At 41.1% G+C, this 13,992-nt stretch overlaps 1 protein-coding gene across 1 annotated transcript in view; it reads right to left on the bottom strand.

The window, feature by feature from the left end:
• Positions 1-13,992, bottom strand: part of RGL1 (ral guanine nucleotide dissociation stimulator like 1) — a 211,609-nt gene that overhangs the window by 165,953 nt on the left and 31,664 nt on the right. The window lies entirely within an intron of this gene.

The raw sequence follows: 13,992 nt of genomic DNA, 5'->3' as shown, positions 1-13,992 counted from the left end.
ACTCCAATGAAGCATTTAACAATGTAAAGTAGCTAGAACAGGAGCCAGGAGGCTTTTCTTCTTGGGGGAAAAAAGAGAAAACAAATTGATATTCTCTAAGTCACTGCCAAAAGCTATGCGGTGTCCTGTATCAGTCAATGCGGAAACCAGCCCAGGACATTTTCCTGTCATCCAAAAATGACCGTGTCCATTCACACTGGTAATTGAAAGGGGGGAGGATACATGGATGGGAGGGGGGAGAGGCGGGGAGGAAGAAGCAGGGTGACAAACTGTGGAAAGGAGACTTGCCAGTGGCCCTGGAGGTGCTGAGATGCTTTGTGATTAAGTCACCATCTGTTGCATTTTCTTCACTGTAACACCATAGTGTCAATAATAACTGCACAGAAAACTCTTCTGTAAGAGAAATGACTGGACTGATCATTATCATAATGGACACATCAGCTGTCAGCACAGAAGATTACTACTTTCCCCTGCCCCTCAGCTTCAGTTAAATTAAAACAATAAAAGTCATCTAGAGGTATAGATCTAGAACTAAAAGAGACCTCAGAAAAGTCAGTCTAACTCATTTTACACCTGAGGAAACTGAGGCCCAGAGAGGTTAAGTGATTTGCCCAAAGTCATACAGACAGCCAAAAACAGTGCCAAAACGTGAACTCTGATTCCAAATCTAGTATGTTTTCCACTATACCATACCACCCAAGAGATGTCAAATGATTATAAATATGTAACCAGAATGAGAGGCAGTATAGTGGATAGTATTGTGGCATGGCAGATAGAAAGCTGTCCTAGAAGCCAAGACTTGAATTCAAGTTTTCCTGGCTTCAAGTTCTGGCAATGGGACCCTGGACTTAAACTCTCAATATTCTAGGCAACTCTCTAAGACTACTACAAGTTGAGAGGGAGTTGCTTGGCCTACGTGGTTCAGAGTTTTCTTACCCAGAAGGTGTCTATTCCAATGAAATCACAGGTCCAGGCCCTAACTCTATGTGCTAGAAATCCACACCTGTCACAGGTATCTTCTAAACCAACTTCCCAAACTTCTTGTGTTCATTCCATCTGGGTTGTCTTTAAATCAGCTTAAATTCACTTAAAAAAAAAACCCTCCTACTAATGGTCATTCCTTTAGGTGCAGTGAATTCCTAAAACCCACCCTTCTTTCAACCCAGTCCCATTTCCCTCCAGGCCCTCAGTCATTGGAAATAATAAAAATTTACAATTATAAAAATAATTTACAGCCATTGGCTCATCTGATCCTCACAGTACCCATTCCTCCTAAGTAGCATGAGAGATAGCATTATCCTTAGGTTACAGATGAAAAAGCAAAGGCTCAGACAAAGTCAAACGCCTAGTCCAAGATCCCAGGGAATTAGCAGCAGTCACGATAGAAACCCAGGCCTTTCTCCACTACACTAGGCTACTAATTACTACCTCCCTGACATAAACTATATAAATCAGGGTATAAACTAAATTTCAAACCATTCCTTACCTCACTTGGGGGTGGGAGAAGTGCAGTAAGAAGAGAAGAGGCGTTGATGGTGAACAATTGTCACCTCGGTGATACCAGATAGCCCTGGCCACCTCAAAGTGCTGGTGTCTAAGGCCCCCTCCAGCCCTAAACTTCATAATTCTATGAAAGTAGGGATGACAGCCAAACCAGGGAAAAACTTTCTGAGGAGGAAATCTGATGACTCCTCTGGTCCCTCCCTGTAGAGACTTAGAACTCCTCTCCTGGCCTCCTCACTCTCCACTCTAATAATTCATTTGTCCCTGTTTGCCCTCTCTCCGAAATTACACATATGCTTGTACAAACCAGTCATAAGTTAGTCTTCGCAACAATGCTGTGAGTGGTGCCCTTTTGTTGTATTTATCCCCATTTTGCTGATGAGGTGAAGTGACTAGCTCCAAGTCACACAGCAAGGAAGGCTTTGAGATGAGATGTGAACCCAAGCCTTCCAGGGGCAACTAAGTGGTGAAGTAGATAGAGTGCTGGGCCTGCACTCATTCCTGAGTTCAAATCTGGCCTCAGACATTTACTGTGTGACCTTGGGCAAGTCACTTAGAACTGTTTGCCTCCATTTCCTCATCTGTAAAATGAGTTAGAGAAGGAAATGGCAAACCATTCCAGTATTTTTGCCAAGAAAACCCCAAATGGGGTCATGAAGAGCTGACTGAAATGACTTCTAAGGCTCCAAGTCTAGTATTCTCTCCACAGCCCCATGTAGCTTGTCATATACCATGCATTTTACTCTGTGAACCAGAACCACTCTGAAAAGGTATTAACATTTTGGTCATTTTAAAATCATTTTTCTCCACAGAATTCCAGAGATTGGTACTTCTTTCATTGATCTGTTTCTACAATATGCTTAACAATTTCTGGGTGTGTGCCTAAAAGCTAATGAGCTGGTTAGGAAGCTGGCCCTAACCTGAGGAACACTATGTGGTCATTTATTGTATTGGTCTTAATATAGAACACATTTTTTCTCCATTTTAGGAGAAAAATGGTTTATATAGGTACAGCCTATAATTGCATTCAATCAATCCATCAATGAGCATTTTTAAGTACCTACTATGTACCAGGCACTGTGCTAGGGATACTTAGACAATTAGCCTTTAAAGAGTTTAAACTCTGTAGAAAGAGACAACGTGTTCACTCGTAAGTACTGGACATAAACAAAGATACAATGATGGGGGAAGAGGCATGATAATTAACAACTGGACGAAATCAGGAAAGGTCTCTTAAAGGAAATGGCACTTGAGCTAAGGGCACCCAGAGACCTAGGTAAGGAAGAATAGAATTCCAGATACAGAGCACTGTCTTTACAAAGGCCCACAGAGACCAGGGATGGAATAGCACATGGGAGGAACTGCAAGAAGGCCAATTTGACTGGATCATAAAATAGGTGAAGGGGAATAAGGCACAATGAGTTTGGAAAGGTAGGTTAGAGCTAGGTTGTGAAATGCCAAACAGAGGAGTTTATATTTTATCCTAGAGACAAGAAACCACCAGAGTTTATTAAGCAGAATCAAAGCTTTAATTTAGGAATGTTAATGTGACAGCCGTGTGAAGCCTAGATTGGAGAGGAGAAAGACTGGATACATAGAAACCAATTATGAAGCTATTTCAGTAGTCCAGGTGAGAGGTGATGAGGGTCTAGCAAAGAGCAATTAGGACGTGATTGGTTGAGTGACCCTGAGCGAAGCACTTAAACTCAGAGCTCTGGACAGCTCACTCTAGAAGGCTACATGTTGCAGAGAAGGTGCCAATTTACTTTGGGAGAGTTTCCTGACTCACGCATTCCCTAAATTAATAAAATCACAGTCACTATACCTATTGGGAAGAAAAGGGAATAAACTTACTCTGCTTGGCAAAGATGGGAGTAATGAGGTGCTGCAAAGAGACAAATTGAAGCTTAAGTTAAGGAAAAAAGAATTACAAGAGGAATGGGCTCCCTCAGGAGATTCCCCACAGGTTTGATCATCTCACTTCCCTACTCCCAGTGGCCAATACAAAATGCTTTGCTTGGCACTCAAAACCCTTTATAACCTAGCCCCCTTCTACTTTCCAGGCTTCTTACACCTTACTGCCTAATGTGTACTCTTCTATCCAGTGACATTAGTCTCCTGGCTGTTCCACAAACAAGATGTGCCATCTCTCAGCTGCAGACCTGGAATACTTTCCCTACCTAACTCCCTGGCTTCTTTTAAACATCAACTAAAATCCCACATTCTACAGGAAGCCTTCCCTAAAGCCTCTTAATTCCAGTGCTTTCCCTCTTTTAATTATTTCCTATTTATCCTGTTTATAACTTGCTTTGTATATTTTTGTTTAGATGTTATTTCTTCCACTAGGTTGTAAGCTCCTTGAGGGCAGGGACTGTCTTTTTCCCCTTTTTGTACCCTGGCATTTAGCACAGTGCCTGGCACATAGGAGGCACTAGATAAATGTTTACTGAATTAAACCAGAGGTCTTTAAACAAAAGCTGGATGATCATTTGTGAAATATGAAGTCCCTTCTGTAATACCTACTTCTCCTGTTGAAGTGAGAGAGGGACAGCTCTGTATTTAGATGGAGACGTGACTCCCAATTGGGTGAGCAAGCTTGAGGGGAGCTTAAGGGATCCTAAAGAGACAGAGGTGATGTGGGAAACATCCCATATTTCTTTCATGGCCTTAGGTTGCAGAGACACTTCAAGAGAAGGCCTCAAGAGAGGCAAGGTTTGTACTTTTGAATGTCTACTGGGAGTTCTTAGAGTCTTGGACACGCATGGGAAGCCAGCCCCATCATGGATGTTAACCTCCAAGCCTGCAAATCTAAAACTTTTGAGCATGGACATGGTTCTCTTTCTCCTGGTTTGGACTGAGGTCTTACCTCATTCCTAGTTGAAGGAAGAATTTTATCTTGTATATTCTTTGGTATATTCTAATTTGTAGTTATGATCCTGCATGTACTTTTTGTATATTTAAATGGATACATAGCATTATATTCTCTTTCTCCATAGAAGGTTAAGTTTCTCAAGGGCAAAGACTGTTTCATTTTTGCTCTAGTATCTAGTACCTAGCACACAATAGATACTTAATAAAGAATTTCTGGTTGATACATTGATTCCCTGAAGAGATCAGACTAACCGAAGAGGGACCAGGTCAGTAGTCCGGGTGAGGGCTAATGACGGCAAAGCAATCGGGTGAGTGCAGAGGAGATAAATGCAAGAAATAATGAGCAAGGATATCAACCCTTCAATGGCTTTTCTCCTCATAAATCTTCCAAAGAGAATTCACCCAACATTCTAGAGGTCTTTCTCTGGTTCTTTTAATATTTTGTGGACACCAGAACCACATTTGGGCTCTCAATCTGTTATCACTTAATAATCATAATATTAGCTTACATTTCTATAGCACTTTAAGGTTTGCAGAATGCTTTGGATAGATTATCTCATTTGATTCTCACAACCAGCCTGGGAAGTAGGTACTATCCCCGCTTTACAGCTAAAAAAACTGTGACAAATGTTAAATGACTTGCTAAGGCTTATAGAGCTAGTAAGTGTCTGAGGCTGGATTTGAATGCAGGTCTTCCTGACTACAAGTGTGGACATCACATATCAGGGAGGATAATGATAAGTTGGAGAGCATGGAGAGGGGTGGTCTCCAAAATGAGATACATGTACCCCAGGGGGAGTGCAGAGAGAAAATTTTTAAATTTTTTTTTGTCTTAAAAAATAAGAAAAATTAAACTTTACTGATATTTAATATATGGATTGACACTTGTTCTCTAATGTCAACTGAAGGTCACATAATCACATTGTCACATCAGCCTTCTCCACCTTCCCTGGGGCTAGGAAAAAAAAAAGATACATATACTGCCATTTTCTTGGTGGGACCTTGAAGTGGAACTGAGACTGAGCAGGTCTGGGATGCCAATGAAGGCCTTTTGTGCTTCCTATAGGCCTTAACCACAGGAGCAACTAGTTGCTCCAGATATTTTAGGTTAAGTTAGCCCTGCTGGCACTGTGACACCCCCCCCCTTTAATAATCAAGAGAGAAAACTCTTCCCCTCCGTACCCTCAGCTGACCTAACTAGGGCCCCATACTCAGCACCCTTCTCTCTCTTCACATTCCTGTTCCTACCCTTCAGTTTCCCAGCAAGCCCCATCAGGCTCTGGCAGCCTCTGCCAGGAAGTCATAGTTAGGTCAAAGGGCAAAAACAGACACAAGGTTGATCGTAGTAATAGCACGCTAATGAACTGTGTCTCTAATGAGGGTCTGCAGTGTGTGTTGTATCATTGTGGGGGAGAAAAAGGGAGAGAGGGGCCTAGTAAAATTTCTAAATGTAAGCTGAAGTTTATCATCCTCACTTTTCCAGGTCTAGCTAGCTCTCTGGGCTCCCCTTCACCCCTCCTGTCCCTCTCACCCTTCTCCACTCTGTTGCCTTTAATGTATCCTATCTGCTTAGGACATTGGGCCTAGTGGGTTTTGCAACAGGTGGGGAAATTCTAACACAGCTGAAAATGACGTTGCTTTCTCTTCCCAGTGGACAACTGAAGGGATTAAGGGGTGCCAAATGGTAGTGAAATAATCATTAAAACTGGTAGGCTGAAAGGTATAAAATTCAGGAAGTGGAAACAGTATGGAGCAGAATTCAAATCGAGGTGTGTTTTTTGCTCATTTGGAACCTTTTTCAGTGATTATCTCTAATGGGACCATCGGTCCTGATTCTTCCTTGGTATTCAGTCACTTATTTCTCCATATAGGAACACAGGTAATAACAGAAAGAGAACTTACAAAGAGATACTTCAAGAGTGCTTTCTAGCACTCATTATTATTAAGCACATTAATTAAGCCTAATAATCATTAGACACAAAAGAAGAATAATGCTTACCCTCAAGGACCTCAAATTCTCATAAGGTGAAAGAAGAAGTACACAAATAAATGGAAAATAAATGTGAAGTAATGGGAGGGAGTGGCATTTGAGTGGGAGGGAAAAGAGGTAGTTAGGGGAGTACTAACAAGGTAGGGGCTGGGGGAGGGGGAGTATCAGAAAAGGCCTCTTGTTAGAGGTGGCACTTCCAGGAACTAAGGAGTATTATTTTTTGAACAGTAAGTTTTTTCAGAATTGGGAAAGAAAGGTTCTGAGTGTTAAGAGATGGAGAACAAAATAGTATCTTTTTACCTGCCAATCATCCTGGTGCCTTTAAAAATTCCCCTGGCCTCGATGAACCACATCCTTGGATTCTAAAAGAATGGCAGGCGTGAGTGCTAAGCCCATGTTGTTGACTTGCAAACAATCACGGAAAGCAGGGGACTGAAGAAAAACAAAAGTTTTTCCAGTTTTCAAAAAATAGACAGAGAAGAGAGTCTATAAACTATGGGCTAGTAAGCTTGACTTTGATTCCTAAGAAAATTTTCCAAGGGATTAATTAAAAGAGATGGTTGGTGAACATCTAGAAAGAGCAGCTATGATTACAAAGAGCCACCCTGGCTTCATCAAGAACAGGTCATGCCAAACTAACCCAATTCCCTTTTTGTACAGGATGACTAAACTGGTAGATGGGAGGAATGATGTGGATATAGTTTTTGGAAGATCTTACAAAAGCTTTGGATAAAAATATCTCATACTATTCTTATGGGAGGCAGGAAGGGCCCCACGTGTGGGTAGGGAAGAGACTGGTGGTTCAAAGCGGCATGGGCCAACCATGGACACAGACAGGAGACGACAGGCAGACAGGCAGTGAGTGGGCCAGGGACAGACATTCCCTGAGGGTCAACAGATAGAACACAGACAGGAAGGCCCTTGGGGAGTGGGGGTGGGGAAGTGGGGGGAGGGGGAGGAGGTTTGAGGAACCAGGCAACTGAGGTCTTCAGCCAAGCCCCATCCTGCAGCAGAGTGGTGCTGGGTGTCTCTTGCCTCTGTAATTCTGATTTCTTTTGGAGGGTTTGGTTCATTTGTTTTTTTTTTGTTCGTTTTTTTTTTTGTGGTGAGGGTGAGAGTCTAGACAAGGGGTAGATGCACAGAGAGAGAGAGAGAGAGAGAGAGAGAGAGAGAGAGAGAGAGCCCACAGTACTGTGTAGTAACTGAGTTAACACAGGGTTTTTTTGGTATGTGAATTTCTTTCAGAATTCTTTACATAAAGTTGAATTTGTGTAATGCAAATTTACATAAAGCTAGAGACTTGTCCATAGAATACCCCAGAGATCTGTCCTTGGCCTGAGTAGTTTAAAACTTTTTATCAAAGACTTGCCTAAAGTCATAGGTGATATGCTAATCAAACTTGCAAGTGACACAGAACTAGGAGGGATAGCAAACACAGACGAAGACAGCCAGGATCCAAAAGGCCCTGGATAGGCTGGACAATAGTATAAAACTTCAGTAGAAACAGATCCTTGCCAGCTGTACATTGACTTAGAAAACCACAAATTAGCATTATCTATGCTGTATTGTATTTTTATTACTTTCGTTAAACATTTCCCAATTACATTTTAATCTGGTTCTGGTCACACTTGGGGATTTTAATTAATTTGATTGGGAGACCAGCCCACAGCTGCAAGTTTGATACCTCTAAGCTACAGCACTGAGCTGAATCTGATAAAATAAAATTCAATAAGGAAAAATGTAAAGTATAAGATGCAGGAGGCATAGATAGACAGCAGGCCTGAAAAAGATGTAGGGCTTCTAGTGGACTGCAAGCATATTGGAAATCAGCAGTGTGGGGTGGCTGCCAAAAAAAAAGCCAGTGAAATCATGGGCTACACTAATAGGGCTATAGTTCACAGAAATAGGGAGGCAATACTGTACAGTATTGTACTCTAACCTTGTTAGACTTCATCTGGAGGTCGGTGCTCAGTTCCAGGTGCTGCCATTTAAAGACATGAATAAACTAGAGGAGGGTGACTGGAAGAGGGAAGTGCTTTGAGTCTATGTAACATAAGAGTCACTTAAAGAAACTAGGCATGGTTAGCATGGAGAAGAGAGGACGGGGGCCAGGCTGCACTCTGTGACCAATAGGGAACTCTGAAAAAGAACAGAAGTAAAGAATGCACCAAAGAATGCCAAGATGGAAAGAGAACATGGCAAGCAAGGGCCTAACAATTAGAGCTGCCCCAAAGTAGCCTGGGCTGCCCAGATTGCTGACAAGTCCCCCTCTTTGGTAGTCTTTGAGGAAAGGCTCAATGACCATTTGTCAGGGATGCTTTAGTGGGTGTTGACTTCATGTATATGTTGGCCTTGAAAGGTGCTTAGGTTCCTTTCAACTCTTAAATTCCCTGATTCTGTATATTTTGCACATTCAAAGGATTCTAGTCAGTAAATCTTTATCATTTCATCTAGGACAGTCATTAAAACCAAGTCCTGAAATAAAACAAGCTTAGAAACAGACCTTCAAATCACTGTGTTGCCAAGTATTAAGCCAAGATTAAAAAAAAAAGCATATTCAATTGTATTGCTCTAAAATTTTACTATTTATTAATTAGTGTGCTAATTAATTATAATATTAACAAAGCAAAATGTTTTGGTAAAATGATTGTTGAAATATCTTATTTCCTTTTTTATTTTTATTTTTCATAGGTTTTATAATGTAGGGGAATACAGTTTTTAAATGTGTTTTGGGGGCACACACTTGAGATACAGTTTTGAATGATATACATGCACAACCAGAGCCTGAAGACACTAGATAGACAGGGTGAAGAAATTAGAGGTGTTCAACCTGGAGAAGAGAAGACTTAGGGCAGAATAGATGTTTTCACATAGATGAAGAGATAACAGATGAGAGGACAGAATTAAGAGCAGTAGATGTGAACTGCAAAGAGACACACTGGGGCTTTCTGCAAAGCTTTGTACTAATAATCATTAGGGATCCCAAAGTGGAAGTCAGGGGGCTCTGCTTCACTGGAGTTCTTCCCAAACAGGTGCAACATCACTTGTGGAAGATTTTGTAGACAGTATCCCTGCTCAGGTATGGGCTGGACTAAATGCCTGCCAAAGCTTCCAAATCTGAGAGTCTGTGATTCTATAATAATTTATCATTTTTTTTCAAATAGGAGAAAGGGGTAAGACCTCTATTCCTGGGCAGCCTGTATCTGCACCAGAACAGTATATGGTAGAGTTTGAGAGGCACCAAAAGGCCCCTCCATTTCAAAGGACTTCTACCACAGGCACTGCTACATGGCTGGAATTCCCATGATCCTCATGGCTCTGGGCTAAGGCGTTTCTGGCTGTGCTCAAATGTAAATGTTATCTGAGGATAAAACCTGAAGCTGTTTGATACCTTTGCTTAAGTTCACTGATCAGATTACTTGTCCAGTCACTTAGCTGGACCTGGAGGGAATGAATGGGTGAACTTTGATGAGGAGGGGGTCAGGAAAGGTTCACAGCAGACGACACTTCTAGGAAGGTGGCACGGTGGAGAGAACATGTTTAGGCAGCCAGAGGACAGCATGTAGGTGGATAGGTCCTGCATAGGGAAGATAGCATTGATGAGGGAGGATGGGACCCCCACCCCCACTCCAGGACAAACTTCTATCACTTCCCTGTCCTGTCTAGGTTTGACCCTTTCTAACAAGCTAACAAATAAAAACAACTGATAAGCAAAACCAGCTGACAATAGATTCTTTCGAGGACAAGAATTGCATTGGACCAGACCTATGATTTCATTGGTGCAGGAAAATTCCTTCTACCAATTCAGATCAGCAACTTATCTGCAACATATAGTCTTAGAGAGTTGCATTGGGCACTGAAAAGTTAAAGCATTCATTATATGGCATCTATCAAGTGCTTACTTTGTGGTTAGACACAGTGCCAAGTGTGGACCAAGTACTGAGGATAGAAAGAAAGAAAAACAGACCCTGTCCTCAGGGAGCTTATAGTCTAATGGGAGGATACGTAAATAAAGAGTGACTAAGTGGCACAATGGACCACGCCCTGGAGTCAGGAGGACCTGAGTTCAAATCCAGCCTCAGATACTTAATAGCTGTGTGACCTTGGGCAAGTCACTTAACCCTGTTGGCCTCTTTCCTCATCTGTCAAATGAACCAGAGAAGGAAATTGCAAATCACTCCTGTATCTTTGCTAAGAAAACCCCAACTGGGATCTTGAAGAGTCAGACAACAACAACAAATAAACAGATAAATTACAAGATACATGTGGAATTATGGGTAGGGGGAGGAGAGGACAGGGAAAGGCATTTTGCAAAAGGTAGATTCAAGGTCACACAGCTAGTAAGTGTCAAGTGTTTGGTCTGAGGTTAGATTTGAACTTAGGTCCTCCTGACTACAGGGCAAGTGCTCTATCCACTCTGCCACCTAGATGCCCCCAATTCAGGCCAAGTCTTAAAGGAAGCTCGGGATTCTAAAAGGTACAGGAGAGAAGGAAAAATATGAGAGGGTAGGGGAGCAGCCAGTGAAAAAGCACCGGAAATGGAAAGTTGTCCTCAAGGAATAACAAACAGGCTAGTGATGCTTAATTACAGAATTGGTGGAACAGAGTCAAGCATAAGAATCATGGAAAGGTAGAAGGGGCCCAGGTGGGAAAGGCTTTAAATGTCCTTTAAAAAATAAGACTTTATATGGGAAAGAGACCCACATGTACAAAAATATTTATAGCAGTTCTTTCTGTGGTGGCAAAAAATTGGAAATTGAGGGGATGCCCGTCAGTTGGGGAATGGCTGAGCAAGTTGTGGTATATGAATGTGATGCAATACTATTGTGCTATAACAAATGATGAGCAGGCTGACTTCAGAAACACCTGGAATGACTTGCATGGATTGATTCTGAGTGAAGTGAGCAGAACCAGGAGAACATTGTACACCATAACACCCACACTGTGTGATGACCAACTTTGATAGACTTAGCTCTTCCCAGCAGCACAAAGATCTAAGACATCTCCAAAAGTCTCATGATGGAAAACGCCATCCACATCCAGAGAAAGAACTATGGAGTTGGAATGTAGATCGAAGCATACTATTTGCTCTTTTTTTTCTCTTCTGTTTTGTTTCGTTTCTTCTTTCCTGTGGTTCCTCCTATTAGTTCCAGTTCTTCTTTACAACATGACTAACGTCAAAATATGTTTAATAGGAATATTTAGAGCCTATATCAGATTGCTGCTGTCTTGGGGAGGGAGGTAGGGAGAGAGGTGGAGAAAATTTAAAACTCAAAAGCTTACGGAAGTGAATGTTGAAAACTAAAAATTAATTAATTAAATAAAAATGTTGCTACAAAAAAATAAGACTTTATATTTGATCCTAGATATAATAGGGAACCATTGGATTTTACTGGGGGGAGGAGGTGACATCATCAGACTTGCACTTTAGGAAAATCACTTTGGCAGCCATGTAGAGGGTGGATTGGGGTGAAGAGAGACTTGAGGCAGGGAGGCCAATTAGAAGGTTAAATAACTTGCCCAGATTCACACAGTCATTATGTGCAAGGTGAGACTTGGAGCCAGCCAACCAGCCGCCGGCCAGCCCTCACTTCTGCCTCTGGGAACATTTCTTGAGAAAAAGATCCCCGACTTTCCCTTTTCATATTTTTCACAAACTGGATTTTCGTGTAGCTGCAACTACCTGTTTATGATTTTTTAAAATGTCTGTATGTGTCAAATATCCTTTAACTTGATTCTTTATTCATTTTTGGCTTTCATTTTGTTATCATACAAATTATATATACATATCCCTCTAGGTCCAGATTGTCTACTAAAGACTCTAAGTCTTAAAGTTTTAAAAGGCAGTGGTTGTATATAAATGCTTTGTCTAGAATTATGTGAAATTAGGCATAAATAGTTTTAATGACACAGCACAAGGAGGTTAAAAAAAAAGTCCTCATCCTCATGTTCTATATACCGTTTATGATAGTAGCATACAACTAAAAACAATGAATGATTGCTCCATGAGGGAAATCATTTAGCATCAAGGAAGGGCAGGGAAGTAGAAAGTCACTAAGAGTGTAAAATAATGACAAATATGTGGAAAATCCTGAGTAAGTGACAATTTGAGATTCCACTACCACACCACAGGCAAGGTTGTAGCATGGATGTTCCTCTTTATCCCAGGGTACTGTCCTCCCCTGCATAGTAAGACAAGAAAACTTTCCTCAAGGAATAGAATTTGAATTACATTGCTATTTGCTATAAGATCAAATTTTTTTTTTGCCATTTGGAAATTTCTTGGAAATTCTGGAACAGAACATGATACTATTTCTCTATTACTTGATAACCAGATTCTTTTTTTTTAAAGGAAATCCAAGTATTATTTAATTATAATCCTTAATCTTTATAACACCTAAGTAAGGTGTCCCTCCTCATTGCTTGGGTTTGTAGGCTTACCAACTAACTTTTCTATATTCAGCTTGCCACTGTCAGCAGGACTTTATCCTCTGGCAGTTTCCAGCTATGAGACCTGCTGTAGCACCATTCATCTTGGTTTCTTGCCCTCCTCCTCTTCCCTCTCCTTTTGCTGGCAAAGAATAGCAGAGAAGCAGCCAGTGCCACTGAGTTAATGATGAAGGGTATTCTGTAAGCTATTGAAGCAGTAGACGGTACCATCTCCATTTTATAGAAGACCCAAGCTGATTTTACTAAATTACATTATTATATGTTACAAGTTAAAGGAACAAAAAAAAATAAAAATTCTCAGCTTAGAAAAGTCTTCTTTACAGGCTGGCAACTTAGAATCAAACTTAAAGCAGGGGGGTTGGGATTTTTGTTTTTGTTTTAAATGAAGAGGCTGCCAAGAAGAAATAATGGAAAATGTTGTAAATAACCAAAATTCGACAAAATGGCAAGCCAAGAGAACAGATCTCCTCAGGCCAAGGTGTCAAGCTTTCCTCAATTATCAGTTAGGCTGTACTGTTAGAAGTTACTAACTAGTTGCAGATGCACTGTTCCATCTGAGTTACATATGAAGTACACAGGATGAGGAATATTAGGGTACCAGTTGGGTGATATAAATGACCACTGGACCTTAATGGCTCTGGAGGAGTAAGTGAGGCTAGTGACTGTGCACAGCCCTCCCTCACTTAAATCCAATTCACTTGCACATCATGGCATCACCTTCCTGATGTCATGATCCTCTTCAACAACAAAGGACAAATCACACACAACAATAAATGACTTGAGTACTGTTACCTCCCCCCCACCAAAAAAAAATTTAAGTATTATTATTTATGAAAAAAAAAGAACAGAAAGCCACATACTCACTAGTAGCATGGCTACTAAGATAAAGCCATAATGACAGTCAATCAATAAACACTTATTAACCATTTACTATATTCCTTGCACTGTGCTAAATAAGGGATGAAATACCAGCTCTCCATGTGATATATATTGAGACATGATACAGTCACTGAGTGACCTGTGTTCTTGGAGGAGTTACTAGGGAATCAAACCTATGTTCTTTGCTTCAGGGACAATGGAACTTATTCTAAATAGGACTGGGAAGTAAGTCATACAGAATAAAAAAAGAAGAAGATATCTCAGAGGTCATAGAAACTCTCCTTGGAACATGGATTGAC

This window comes from Vombatus ursinus, unplaced genomic scaffold (assembly GCF_900497805.2).
Source record: "Vombatus ursinus unplaced genomic scaffold, bare-nosed wombat genome assembly UNPS02014789.1, whole genome shotgun sequence".
Lineage (NCBI taxonomy): Eukaryota > Metazoa > Chordata > Mammalia > Diprotodontia > Vombatidae > Vombatus > Vombatus ursinus.
Note: the sequence above shows the minus strand (reverse complement) of the source record. Positions and strands in the feature narration are given on the sequence as shown.